The sequence below is a fragment of the Heterocephalus glaber genome, unplaced genomic scaffold (genome assembly GCF_053883595.1).
Source record: "Heterocephalus glaber isolate CG9 unplaced genomic scaffold, H.glaber_assembly_v1.0 deba00001553, whole genome shotgun sequence".
Lineage (NCBI taxonomy): Eukaryota > Metazoa > Chordata > Mammalia > Rodentia > Bathyergidae > Heterocephalus > Heterocephalus glaber.
In genome coordinates this window covers 19,597,687-19,613,248 of record NW_028258344.1, presented here as the reverse complement: position 1 = coordinate 19,613,248, position 15,562 = coordinate 19,597,687, and the positions used below count along the sequence as shown (strand labels likewise).

Below are 15,562 nucleotides of genomic sequence, written 5' to 3'. Positions count from 1 at the left end.
ATGACCCAGCATGAGTGTGAGTGTGACACTCAAGCTCCAATAAAGACTGAGGTGAATTCTGAGCTTTCTCTGAGTTAGATTATTAAGATTACTTTGAGTACAATAAATTTGAAATAAATTACTATGACATCTCAGTCTCCTAAAATATTCATTTGCACAATAAGTAAATAAACCTCAAAACTAACCAGAGATTACTTCTATATTTTCATATCATTTATTTCATATATTTATTTCCATTTTCATGGACAATTGAGGGACTAGAGTCTTTTGTACTAATGCTATAACTTAATAAATTCTACATTTTACTGAAACTAAAGTCAACCTATTATAATCCATCAAAATGAATCATGTATGTATGTGGGACAGAGGTGATATTAGATGAAAGCATCATCTAATGGTCATGAATTTCATGAATGGTCAATAGCCTTTAGTGATATACAGTGAGAATTCCTTAAAGACATGTATACACAGACACCAAAACAAAAATTCACATAAACCTGTATGTAAGAATGTGCATATGTATTGGGGAAAATGAACAGGGCATCAGGAAAGAGAGGTGCTGTTTGGGTTTATTTGGGCACTGATTCTGACTCTGATTCCCTTTACCACCCTTTTTGATAATGTGGTTATGGAGTTCAAAATAAACACTTACCAAAACAGAAGTTCAGAGCTTATTCTGTACCTTCTTTCACAGTGGTGGCATAAAGCCATATATATGAAAGAACTGAACAGTGGCAGCTACTGAATATCTTGGATTTGATGATACTGCTCTGTGAGATATTCACTGGCAATGGGGTGCTCCCATTAAGGATTCTACCTCCTAAAGGAACCTACCCTGATTTTAATTATATTCTGTATTATTGGCCAAATGAATCTTAATCTGATACCCTTCAGAAATCTTACATGTACCAAAAATAAAATACGTGGGCCAAAAATTGCGAATATTTGTCTAACAATCAATGAGACACAGGAGAACAATCTTTCTGACCAAGTACTTAGTGTACACAAATTCCTCCCACCACCCTGCATTTATTCTGTAAAAGACTCCAAGTGCATTTCGATATTTTCAGTTCCCTGGTGGCTAAACACCAAAAATAAAAGCACACTAGTTTTTCTTGTCTTTATCACCTATGTTTTGTCAATAATTAATATATACCTACAAAACTAACATCAGTATAGATATATTCTTTGGTATAAATTTAATGCAAATTAAGAGCATTTTTGTTTTATCTTATTTAAATTTTCATATATTATATATATCACCACAAAAACTAAAATATTCACCTTATGAAATATTTTCTCCATCTTAACTACAAAATGACTTTCACTTTCATCATCACTTTCTAGATGAGAAAACCAAAATAAATGAACAAATGTTCTACAAGTGAGCAGCTATCAAAAGTGACCAACATGGAACTTGAGTATGGCCACACTGATGCTACAAACCCATATGTTTTCTACTTACACATTACTTACTGATTCTTTCATCTGTTCTCATCCACAGAAAGTGAGAGTTTCTCATGCACAGAATGTGCATTAGTGGTGATGGAATTTCTTCTAGGAGACAGAGAAACCCACAGTAATGGATTAAAAGGTGAGAATTTATTCCTCTCTTCCCCAAAAGTCCCTGTTGATATCAGAGCTTTGCTCTCTGAAACTATTGATGGTTCACACTTCTGTCTTTCTTCACCATTCTCCCATTCTTGAGTGCTAATCCTAACTTTATGTCCAAAATTGGCTGCCAAACCATTTGCATTTGGTCAGTGGAGAAATAATCATGAGAAGTCACACTTCTCATTAATGGGAATAGTTCTGCTCACATTCCCTTGGACACAATTTAGTTACATGGCCACACCTGGCTGCAAAACAGTCCTGCTTTCTAGGGGCCACATGCCACAGTCAGTAATAGGTTAATAAGAGAAAGAAGGAGAGACTCAATGTCTGCCATATAATGAAAGATAAATTTTAGATTATTTGAATGTTGCCTTAAGAGTCCCCACTTGTGTGTTTAATACTATTTCCAGTAAAAATCTTTTTTTTTTTTTTGTACCTGGGATCAAACTTGGGACCTTGCGCTTGCACAGCAGGCGGCGAAACCACTGAGCTAAATCCGCTGCCCTCCAGTAAAAATCTTAAAGTGAGAAAGAAAAATTTTTAATGTAAATTCTATTTAAGAATTAAAGCAATCATTTCAACTAGGCTAATTTTAATCCCTTAGAGTTTACTTTAATGGTTTGTCACCTATCTATTGCATGAGTTTCATAGATAGAGGATTATTTACAATATCTATTTTAGTCTTTTTTTTTAGAACATCCCATTGAAACTCATGTACATTTAAAATTTAAATAAAGAATTTCAGTTCTACTTAGAGCATGGGCTGAAAAGTCCAAAAACTGGTAACAGCCATTTTGTACTATGTGTGCTATGAAATCTTTCAGGAACAGTAGACTACTCTTTATTTAATTTGAATATCTAAATGTGTTGTACTCTTGGAATAGCGCTCAATCATCAAGAACTATTTATGGGTAGGAAAAAATATCTTGCCAATGGGCCATAACCAGGTTAACTGGGCATGCATTCTTTCTGGATTCCTACTTTTTTTTTTCAATGAAAATACAAAGAGGCAGTATAGCATCTTGATGCCAAAATGTAAGACTTTGCATTTTTCTATTTCAAATTTGCTTTCACATGAAATTAGCTAGAAAACAGATTAAATTTTCAGGTAATACATTCCTCTGAACCACACATTTTCTGGCTTTCATTTATGGCACAAAGCAGTTTCCTGTGCATGTGTGTTTATTTTTCTGTTAATATCACTCCAATACCTTCCTTTTGAGCATCACTTTAACATACAACTATAGGGATTTTCTGACTCAACCATGGACAAAGAATCTGAAGGGGCAAGATTCTTCAGGCTCAAGATTGACGTTAAGATTTACATCAAGAATTTTTCTTCTCTATCTTTCCTTTTTACAAACAACTACTTCAGAATTTTGTATTTTAATTTTCTCAAATGATTCTCACCTTTCCCAATGCATTGTGCTTAATCATTTTTGGCTGACTGATATTGGATGTAACTATCACATAGAGTGAAAACTGTGGAATAAATGGAGGCATCATTTGTACTATAAATTGGAAATTGAATTTAGAGGGTATTATTGGAATATTTTTGTTTTAATATAAGTCTATTTGAAGCCATACATACTGTTTTAAGCTTGCAAACTTTCTAAAACAGTCATAGTTAGGGTAGTCTGGCTTGGCCTGATCTCTATTTGGATGGAATAGGGAAAAAGTAAAGATACAAAACTGTAAAAATTTTATGTTTCTAAGGTCTTGAAAACTGGTGTTTCCAGAATTGTCCTGTTACATTCTTAGCTACTGTGTAAATGCCTATATTGCTAAGCACACTAATGCTTAAATGTAAACAGAAAATTTTCTCCCATACTTCCTTCCTCTAGTCTATCCTCAGAGCAGCTGCAGAAGATCTGTTTGAAACTCAAGATGTGCCATTCTTCTGCTCAAAATATTGCAACAACTCTGCATTTCAGTCTCTTCTGCATACACCCCTAAAGCTCTTGGTTGATTTCTTACTCTCTTCTACTTTCCTGACTCAGTTCCAGCCACACTTTCCACCTTGCAGTTCCTTGAACATAACACATACCTTTCCATCTCAAGGCTCTTGTTTTTGTTCTCATCAGCTTAAAAAATATTTCTCCCAGATACATCTACTCATCTAACACTTCATCACTTTCTTCAAGTTTCTGCTCAACTATCAACTTCACAATGAGAACTTCCTGGACCATTTATTTAATTTACTCTCTACTCAGAATTCAAACAGACTTCTTACCTTGCTTTTGTCTTTTTAAATAGCACTTACAATCTTTTCAAACCTATAAAATTTTCCTACTTATTGTGTTCATTGTTGATTGTCTATATCTTACATGGTCAGTTCCATTAGCTCAAGAGTCTTCGATATATTCACTGTGTACTTAAAAAAAATGGTGCCGGATACAATGAAGCTGCTTAATATAAATTAGTTGAATAATTGAAGTTGATGATCTCCTACTCCTAAACACTCTATCCATTCTTTCTTTCAGTGTATCTGTTTGTCTCTTTCTCTATCATGTATCCATACACTTATACATATAATACCTCTAAAAATAACTCATCCATTCAATATTTCAGAACCTGACCAAAAAGATATGCAGCTAGAAGTAGCAGATGACCCTTGTTATGGCTTGGTTATGTCCTCCAAGGTATGTTCCCCAGGGTAGTACCCTCAGGAAGGTGGTAGAAGCTTTAGGAGATCCTTAGATCACTGGGTTATGCCCTTGAAGGGACTGATGAGACCATAACCTCTTCTTTCTGTTTGCTTCCTATCTTATAAAATGAGCAGGTTTTGCTTCGATATGTTCTTTACCATTGCCATCAGGTACTCACCCCATCTTTGAGTGGTACCACCAAAAGTATGACTTAAATAAAACTTTTCTATTTATAATTTCACCAAATCCAGTATGGTGTTATTGTGATAGAAAGCTGACTAATAAATACATTTAGCTTCCTATGGGTTCTGGTGACTGTAGAGTCTATTGTTGAAGTAAAAAAAAAATAAAATCGATAAGAGAATAAGCCAAGACTTCTTATCCAGAGCTTGCTGTGTCAAGGGAGTAAGCTACCAGCAGTGTTTTAGCAGAGAGAAAAGGCAGACAAAGAATAGGGAAGCTTACACTGGAAAGGGGGAAAGCTTCAGGATGCTGCAGTGGGAGGCTGTAGGCAGAAAGAAGATGAAGGGGAGCGAATTAGAAGAAGTCTTCCATATAATTGCTTAGCAGCACAAATTTATTTTTCTCTGGGCTATAAATTAGAAGTGGGAATAAAAATTGAGAAACTTTCAGTTATCAATTAAATTCAAGACATTTTGATTCGATTATTACTGTTTGGCTTCTTAGATTGTTATTGGAAGCAGCAGTTCCTGTAAGTTTGCCAGGCTGTCTTTGTGGGCTGATTAAGGTAGGCAAAGGGTTGATTTCCTGTGCTAACTCTTTCAGGGTGCGACTGAGTTGTATTTTATAAATGATATAAACATTTTCCATTTGTATAGTCAATATTTCACTATGAGCAAAAACAAACACAGTTGTTTTCATTTTATTTTCTATTTTGAAATATTTTATTGCTATATGTTTGTGATGTATAATAATTATATTTGTTTTGGGAATTGATATATATATAGAGAGAGAGAGAGAGAAAGAGAGAGAGTACCTTGGTCATTTTTTATTACCTTTCCCTCAACTCTTTTCTCTCCATCATTTTCCTGTTTCCCTTTCAAAAAAAAAATGGATTAGCAGTACTATGTACATCCCTACCAATAAAATTAATTTATTGCTTTCTAAATAATCAGTTCTAGCAACCATCATTATTTATGCAAATCTCTAGGCTCCAGAATCTTAGAGAGTTATTTGAAATCTGAAAAAAAACACCTCACAGTGTAGTCCTTCCTTCACTGGCCAAATTGAGGTTCTTCTCATTTGATTATAGAACTTTGGGAAGGTAAGACACTCAGCCATATTTAGGGATGATGTGAACATTCACTAATCAGGCACTTGGCTAAGAGCAGTATTCATTGGATTCCGCCACCTATTCTTATTTTGCTTCAATCTAGCTTCCACATTAAAACTATCAAAATTCATGCAAAATCTACGTTAAAGACAGATTTTGATGAAGCAGTATCCCATTTTGTCTTTTCACTCACTTATAATTGATACGAAGGTAAAGTATGAAACTGTTAACACGGGGAACAAGACCTTTGACAGCTTGTCCTTGTCCACTTCCTCATCTTTTGAACCCAAAACACTTCTTTGGTGCTCCAGTCTCTCTGGTCATAGACCCTTGGACTAGAAGTTTCCTCAAACCCCACAGCATTTTCCTGCATTTTTTCTTGCATAAAGCTTTCCCCTGCCATCATTTTGCTTAGCTAAGTTAGCCTCACACTTTAGGTGTCGACTCAGGCTTTAACTGTCTTACTAGCTTTTGTCTCCCTGTATATCGCCCTCATAGCTCTAGGTTCCTTTATGTCCTAACATTTTTATTTGTTACTGAGAATCACATAAATGTTATTTCTGTCATCTCCACCAAACTGAAGCTTTGGAAAGAAGGGAACCATTTTAATTTCTACATTTTTTGATCTAACAAAATATCTGTCACATAATTATAGTCAGTAATCATTTGCTGAATGAAGAAATTAATGAATGAGTGTTAAGAATACTCAAATAAGTGAAATAGTGCCAGGGGCCTGGAGAGGTTCACAGTCTAGGCAGGAGTTAAGATGAAAAATACTACATAATAACCTATATAATATGATGAAATAAGGAGGAAGAATTACTTCCAAGAATTTAGGGCCATCTTCTCAAAAGTGCTTTTTGAGTTGGGGTTAAGAGTAGGATTCGTTGGGGCCCAGGATTTAGCTCAGTGGTTCTGGCACCTGCCTTGCGAGTGTAAGGTCCTGAGTCCGATCCCCGGTACCCAAAAAAAAAAAAGTAGGATTTTTAGTTGTTGAGAAGTGAAATCCATGACACTCTCTTATCTGTCATTCCTGTAATATAGTCCTTAAATATAAAATGTTTGTGACTTTTGAACCAGCAACCATTCTTAACTATCTATAATAACGTTCCTCTGTTCATTGAATGTGATGATTTATGGTTGAGTCATAAACTATATAAAATATTTTGAAAAGAAATAATGACATTTCTTTTTTAAGGATTAAGCAGTTATTTCTTTTGCTATTCTTGGGGTAAATTAAAAGAGGAAAAAGTAAAAAAACTATTTCCATGATGATCATAAATCAAGTCATTCATAGTTATTCTTTGATGGATAGAGAAATATTGAACTAGGCAAAGTGAGATCTGAAAACTAAGCAACTTGGTTATGAGACAGAACTTTATTTGGAGGTTTTTTAAATTTATTTTTTAGCACTCAGTTACCTTGCTGTTCTCAGTTCAAGAGGAAAAAACAACACTCTGAAAGTTGCTGCTGAAAATATAAACTTTCCTTATTTCCAAATGATTTCCATTTTGAAGAACTGTATATTTTAATGCCAGCAGTCTCATACTGTTAGGTAGTCTTGCCTTCTCAAATGGCAGCATTTGTGATACAGATTTGCATTTTGATAAATACGTATAAAAATTTCAGGATTTCAACATTTTAAGCAACTTGACTAATACAAGCCTTTGTCTAACATAAGCCTTTGTCTCCTTTAGTATGGTATCCACATATAAAAGTAGCACATTTCCTGATACACAGATTTGCTTTTGAGGAAGACCAACAAAAAGTACTATGGCATCACAATGGTGACCTACTCCTATTTGATGATGATAATGATGATGATGATGATTATTTTTGTACCAGGGATCAAACTCGGGTCCTTGAGCTTGTGCAGCAGGCAGCGAAACCACTGAGCTAAATCCCCAGCCTCCTATTTGATTATTAAAAAGACACTTGAAGAGAAATACAATTTAATAAGTCCCTATGTCTTTACTCATAGGCAAACTGTAATAGATTCCTAATCATGTCTGAATATTCAACAATTTTTCCAATAGTTCTACCTGAATAAATTTCAACTGGATCTTAAGAGTAAGTTTGTAACGTGACTGGAAAAATTGGTTAGATTGGAATTGGTTAGAAAAACATGGTTAGATTGAACAGACTGACATTGGAACCTCTTTCATAATTTTATATTTCTAATATTAACGTCATGGAAATGGGAGAAGGGATGATGAGAATTCCTAATACCATTAGAGCCCAGCAATGCCCTATCTGATGTAGTAATCAAGAGCTGATACAATGAAAATCTTAAGGCCCATGGAATTGTGTTTTTTCTTTCCTTTTAATGCCTAGTCAAATATTAACCTTAATCAGCTTTTGATGTCCTGATATATGTCACTCTAGAAAAATTTGCCATTTAATTTCAATATAAATAATTTTGAGTAGATTATGTATTGAACAAAGATAATAAGTGAAAAAGCTTTCTGTAGAAATATATTTTTGAATAGAAGATTGATGCTCCTGGTCTTGCTTTATATCCCTGTCTCGGAACCCCCTTAGGGGGCTGTGTGTGATCTCCCATGTCCTGTGAAAATTATCTGTTGGTATATTGCAAGAAAGGCATATCTATTTCTAAATGATAGTTTCTGTGTGTCTTAATCATCACATTTATCTTGACAGTACCAATTGTCGATTGGTTACTTAATGAAATTAAGTAGAAGGATGAATATTTACATACCCCCACTGCTTGTATTACTGACTTATGGAAAAGCTACTTTTAAAAACATGAGTTATTCATCCAAATAAGTGTCGTTCTTGGTGTACAATTGCTATGACTTACGTGTTTGCTGAGTATCTGACCTCTCTTTCTTTCCTTCCCTCCCTTCCTTCCTTCCTTCCTCCCCCCCCCCCTTCTTTCTTTTATTTGTAAGGAGCTCATGGAGTGAGAACACCCACAAGGCTACTTCACCTGACTTGACTTCGTGCCTATGCCCACAGCCAAGCTTTTCTTGCCGTTCCCTGTGAACATTAGGTTTCACCATAGGGCAATTTCCTGCACACCATCTCCTGCATGTTGTCCCCAGCATGCCATTTTCTAAATTAGTATAAAATCACTGAAATTCTATTTTTGCTTTCTTAATTAATAACTGCCTATAATAGTCTCCTGCTAATTTCCCATCCTTTCCTGTCTTTTATTTTACACTATCAACCATAATGTCAGAAGCAGAGTCAAACTATTAGGGGTTTATTGTCTTTTAACCTAGACATGTATTTGGTCTATAATGATCAGACAATAATGGGTGTGATGAAGACAAGGAAATCTATTGCCTAAGCTGTAATGATATGCTTTTTTGTAATTCTTTTCTTTTTCTTTCTAGAATATTTTTAGTTAGGTATATATTTAGTATATGCATTGTAGTATTATATAAATTTAATTTTTAAACAGTTAAATTAAAAACTAACTTTAAAGGATTATTATGAAATCTAAGAGACATTGTCCTCCTACTTCTTCTCATTCCTTCTGTGCAGACAATTTTTACTTCTTTTGTACTGATGGTATTTACATACACAGCACTGAAATTATTTAGATCTCATTTAATCTTACTCACTGAAATTCTTCCATTGTAGACACTATCAATGATCAAAGTAAAGGATTTAACTCATTCATATCCCCTTCCTACTTACATCATGTCAACATTTTCTTCTCCATTATACTATTTTGAATTCTAGTTCATAGCTGAGCTGTATTTATTCTCTACAATGTCTTTTCATGAACAAAATTCTGTAGTCCCTGGAAATAATAAATTTCTCTTTTCTTATTTCTTCATTTTCCCAAATCTGTGTAATTATCATCATTTCATTCTCAATTTTTTTCTGACTCTCATTATCCTCATTTATACCCTTTCTCCATTCCTTGATTTCCTTTATCTTGTTTAATAATAGTTTGCATTCGATTTTAATGTTGCTTTTTTAGTTTTCACATATTAGAGAAAACATGAAATACTCATCCTTCTGAATTTGATCTTTTACTTGACATGATGATCTCCAGTTGCATCCATTTTCCTGCGACACAAGTTTATTCTTCTTAAAGGCTGAATAATGCTCTAAGACACAAACACATGCATGCACACACACACATATGCATGTCATGTATATAACAATTTATTCATTTTTCTGTTAATGACACATAGTCTGGTTATATACCTTGACTATTGTGAATTGTGCTGCAATAAAGATGGATAAGGTAGATAAAGAGGATGTCTTATGGCCAATATATATTTCTGATTCCTTTGTCAAGAATCAGATAGCCACTGCAGGTGTGGTGGTGCATACCTGTAATCCCAGAATTTAGGAGGGAGAGGCAGGAGGATCACTGTGAGTTCGAGACCAACTTGGGTTATATAGTGAGCTCAGGGCCAGTCTGAACTCCATAGCAAGATCCTGCCCCTCACAAAAGAATTAGATGGCTGTAGTAGCATGGGTTTGTTTCTGTCATTTGGATTCTATTTCTATGCCAGTACCATGCAAATTTTTTTTTTTTTACTATGGCTTTGTAGTGTAATTTAAAGAAAGGTATTTTGATGCTTCTAGCTTTGCATTTTGTGTGTTTTTTTTTTTTTTTTTTTTTTTTTTTTGGTACCGGGGATCGAACTCGGGTCCTTGCTTGCGCAGCAGACAGCGAAACCACTGAGCTAAATCCCCAGCCCATAGCTTTTCATTTTGATTAGCATTGCTTTGGATATTCTAGGTCTTTTGTATAGATATACAAATTTTAAGAATGTTTCTTCTAGTTCTGAGAAGAACGTCATTGAAATTTTGATGAGGATTGAGTTAAATCTGTAATTCATCTTTGGTGATATGGCTATTTTAAGAATAATTTTGCGCATCCATGATTATGAGAGGTTCTTCCATATTCTAGTAGGTTCTTCAGTTTCTTTCTTTGGCATTCTGTATCTACACTCTCACCAACAGTGGAGAAACATTCCTTTTACCCACAGTCCTGCCAGTATTTGCTATTGATTGTTTTCTTGATGAAAGAAACCATCTCTTTCTAGAGAGAGTTGAAATCTCAGTGTTGTTTTAATTTGCATCTCTCAATGACCAGTGGTGAACATTTTTTCATGAATTTCTTTGCTGTTTGTAACTTCTTCATCTGAGAAGTGTCTATTTATTTCAGATGTCCATTTTTGGATTGGGTCTTTAAATTTGGGAGGTCTGATGTTTTTGAGTTTTTTGTATATTCTAGATGTTTGCCCTTTGTGTATTCTAGATGTTAATCTGAGGAACAGCTGGCAAAATTTTTTTCCCACTAGTGGGTTGTCTCTTCAGTCTGTTGGTGGTTTCTTTTGTTGTGCAAAAGCTCTTTAATAAGATTAGATCCCCTTTGTTGATTCTTTGTATTATTTCCTGTGTGATCAGGGTTTTAGTCATGAAGTCTTTGCCTCCATCTATATCCTCAAAAGTTCTACCTACTCAGTCTTCCAATAGATTTAGATAAGGTGGCTGAGTGTATTTGGAGTAGTTTCTGTATCTTCTAATCTGTTCCATTGATACTCAAGTCTGTTTTTTGTTTGTTTGTTTGTTTGTTTTTGTTTTGTTTTGGCTTTTGCCAGTGTAATTCTGTTTTTACCTATTCTGTCATTCAGCAGATTTAGTGGTTCTGTTTTAATATTTCAAACTTTGATACATTTCCATTTTAGCTTAGTGGATAATAAGAGATATGGGTGTAGGTTTAATCTTTGGCATGTGGAAAGCCAGTTTTCCCAGCACCATTTATTAAGGAGGCTATCTTTCTTCCAGTGAATGTGTTTGGCTCCTTTGTCAAAGAGGAGGTGGCAGGGTAGATTTGGAGTTGTTTCTGGATCTTCTAATCTGTTCCCTTGATCCTTAGGTCTGGTTTTGTTTTGATTTGTTTGTTTGCCAGTACCTCCCTTTGTAGTATAATTTAAGTCAAGGATTGTGATGTCCCCTGCCTTACCTTTGTTGCCCAGAATTGCTTTTGCTATTTTTGGTCTTTTCTAGTTCCAAATGAATTTTAAAATTGTTTTCTCTTATTCTTTGAGGTATGCTATTGATGTTTTGATTGAGATTGCATTAAATCTATATAAAAGTTTTGGAAGAATGGCCATTTTCACTATATTTGTTCTTCCTCTCCAAGAACAAGGGATATTCTTCCATTTTCTGATAGCCTCTTCAATCTTCTTTTTCAGAGTACTGTAGATCTTTTAGTTCCTGTGTAAAGGATATCATCTGCAAGTAAAGATAGTTTGGTTCTTTCCTTTCCCATTTGTATCCATTTTATTTCTTTCTCTTGCCTGATTGTTCTAGCTAATGCCTCAAGTACTATGTTGAACAGGAGTGGTGAGAGTGGACCTCCTTGTCCTGTTCCTGACTTTAGAGGAAATCCTTTTAGTTTTTTTCCCATTCAGTATGATATTGGCTATTGGTTTGCCATTAATGGCTTTTATCAGTTTGAGGTAAGGTATTTGTATACCACAGTTACAAACTTGTTTTACAATTCTACAGATGATGGCTGCATTTGTGTTTGTTTGGGGAAGGTGGCCATGATCATTTTTGGTACCCAATGTGGTGCTTGTGAATGGAAGCAAAATTTTGCCTAATGGTTTTGTTTGTGAAAAGAATTGCTGCAAACAGAAGCATTCATGAACTGAGTTATTACTGCTTCCATCATTATTTTTTCAAAATGACATGTTCACTGGACCTGGGCTATATTCAGTGCTTGGGTCAAAAATAAAGAGCAAAATAAAAGACAGATAATGGGAAGTAGGGATATAGATCTTTCTTAAAGGATATGGAAAGCAAGAGGTGGAGGGAGGAGAGGGATAGGGGATAAAAAAGGAATTGGGGTGTGTTATGTACAAGTACCAACTCCACACAAGGGATGTAAACAGTATGTGCTGCTAACATATACCCCCCCCAAAAAAAAGCAACAGAATCAAGAGATAGGTGGACAAGGAAAGGAGGAAAGGGGGAGGGGAGGAAACAAGAAATTAAGAAATGTTATGTACAAGTACCATCTTTCCACAAGGAATGTAAACATTATATACTTTACACATGTACTAATAATATATAAATCCTGGGCCCTAATATATGTATATATTTTAAAGAAACAGACTTGTTTCTTATTCTAAACACCCCTGTTACTGAATTTCATCTGACAGGTTTTTCCTTCCAGTTTTCTTCCCATGGTTGGAGTTTTGGTCATTCTCAGGTATCCAGGTACCTGTGAACCTTTGCAAATATCTTCCAAGTCCCCTGTGTATGCTGGTACCTCTGGGCCTCCAGGATGCCAAGCTCTTGATATTTCTTTTGTATCAATGACCTATCTGTTGTTGAAAGTGGAGTACTGAAGAAGGCCGTTATTTTATTATTGAAACTATGTGTCAATTTACATTGAGCAGTGTTCAATTTATAAAACTGGGGGAACCAATATTCCTTGCATATATATTTACAATTGTTATATCTTCTTGGTGGATTGCCCCCCCCGCACACCAATATGTAGCAGCCTTCTTTGTCCCACCTAATTTTGTCTTGAAGTCTGCTTTGCCAGATATGAGTATAGCTACTCCTGATTGCTTTTAGGTTTGATTTGTCTACAATATTGTTTTCCATGCTTTCACTTTTGGTCTGTATATGTCTCTATAAGTGACATGCATTTATTTCAGGCAGCAAAGATTTACATCTTGTTTTTTTAATTCAATCTGCCAGTCTGTTTCTTTTTTTAAATTTTTAAGCCTTTATTGTATATTTTAATAAAGCAAATCTTTAATATGCAGCAATGTAAAACTTTTAAAAATGTTAAATTCCTCTGTTATTTGGAGAAATAAAACCATTTAAATTCATAGTTATTATAGAAAGCTATGTAATAATTCTTGTCATTTTGTTGTTTCTCTAATGTATAATCCTTTCTTAATTTTCAGTAGCTTACCTAGTCTTCATCTCCTGTGTGCAGGATTCATTTAACTATCTTTTGTAATGGTGGGTTTCTGGTCATGAATTTCCTAAGTTTATGCTGATCTTATAAGGTCTTTATTTCTCCTTTGATTTTCAAAGTCAATTTTACTGGATATAATAATCTAGGTTGGCAGTTATTTTCTTTCAGAGCTTGAAATATATTATTCCATGCTTTCCTGGCCTTTAGTTTCTGCAGAGAAGTCTGTAATGATTCTGATGTGTTTACATTATAAGTGACTTGACATTTCTTTCTTGAAGCTTTCCATATATTTTTTTTCTTTTTCAGTGCTCCTGATATTTTAACTATAATATCCTGTGAAATAGTTCCTTTTTGGTCATACTGATTTGGAGTTCTAAATGCTTCCTGTTCCTAAATATCCATATCTATCTCAAGATTTGGACAATTTTCTATTATTACTTTATTAAGTAGAATTTATATGCTATTGCTGGGTGGGGTGCATGCCTATAATCCCAGCACTTGAGGCAGGAGTATTGCAGTGAGTTCATGGCCAACCTGTGCTACAAAGTGAGTCCAAAGCCAGCTTAACTACACAGTGAGGCCCTGTCTCAAAAAAAAAAAAAGAATTTATATGCCATATGACATGACATTACTTTGAATTTTGGTGCCCTGGTCTACACAAAATTATCATAAATTTGGCATTTTACCTATGACTCAGGGTTCCTGGATGTTTTGTTTATAATTCTTTGTTTTATTCTTTATTGGGGTATGAATATGATAATTCACCATCTTTGTATTCAAACCCTGAAATTCTGCTCTGCTTGACCTAGTCTATTGTTGAGGCTTCCCACTGAATTGTCCATTTGACCTCTGTGCTTTTCATTTTCAAGATTTCTGTTTGGTTCCTTTTCAGAATCTCTATCTCTTTGTTGAATTACTCATTCAAAGTCTGCGTTGTCTTTCTTAATTCACTCAGTTTTTTATTTATATCCTCTTTGAAGTCCTTGATTATTTTAAAAATCAGCCTTTTGAATTCTTTGGCACTTCTTTATCGTTATTCTTTATCCACTTTGATATCTATGGAAGAGTTATGCTGCCTTGTTTTTTATACTCACTGTGTTTCTATATTGAGATTTGTGCATCTGTTGAGATAAATATTGGGTCCATTTTTATGTAAAGATCTTAGTGTCCAGGCATCTTCTGAGGACTTGATCTCCAGAACCACTCAGAAAAGAGGAAAGAAACCAAAATAATGATAATGATACACACACACACACACATACACACGCACACACAAACACACACAAGATGTTGGCAAACAATAAAAATCATTAAAATAATAACTGTATTACCATTAGGAATAGACAAAAAAACAGTAATAATAATCTGAACCAAACTAAGAGACTAAAAGTGCAGGTTAAAGGAATGATGGTAGAAGAATAATAACAATAAATGGCAGGAGTGAGGGAAAGGAAAACACACGTACCAGTAAAATGGAAGATGAGAAGAGGAGAAAAAAATCAGATAAAATCCTATTGAAGAATTTTTAAAAAATAAATAAAATTAGGTAAATGTATCAGGAAAAAACAATCAATATATACAACAAATACAATCAATAAAAAAGAAAAAAATGGGAAAAAGAAAAAAATATAAAGAAAAAAATAATTGCAAAATATTCCTTCACACCAATGTGTTTGGACGAGCACAGTTTCTTTCCAGGATCTGTTGTAATGGAATCCATCAGGTATCAGGAAAGGATAGTGAGTCATAACTGGAGCCAGCTGTGTTTCCATGCCCACTTAACAGGCTGTTACTGTGTGAATGGCAGGTACTGTTTTCCCAATGAGCAGGGCCAGTCAGTGATATTTTGTCTGCCTCAGGGTTGCATTCACTCCAACCAGTGAGTCCATCTGTTAATCCTAAACCACTTCTATGCCCTACTAGTTTTGTTTCCTCCCAACTGGTGAGATTCCACACTTGTTCCAGAGGCCCTCTGGTCTGTGTAGCTGGACACGGCAAATATTCAGAGGCATACACTCCTGAATATAATTATGGCTGGGGAAAGAAAATATACTTCTGAGTTTTATGCTG

General features: G+C 34.7%; 1 long non-coding RNA gene across 6 annotated transcripts in view; it reads left to right on the top strand.

Annotated features, from left to right (window-relative positions):
• LOC101718868 (uncharacterized) overlaps positions 1-15,562 on the top strand; it is an 87,752-nt gene that overhangs the window by 8,648 nt on the left and 63,542 nt on the right. For all 6 annotated transcript variants that reach the window (XR_002393919.2, XR_002393920.2, XR_002393918.2 and 3 more), the window contains exon 2: positions 1,505-1,594. This is a non-coding gene — a long non-coding RNA (uncharacterized LOC101718868). The remainder of the gene's footprint in view (positions 1-1,504; positions 1,595-15,562) is intronic.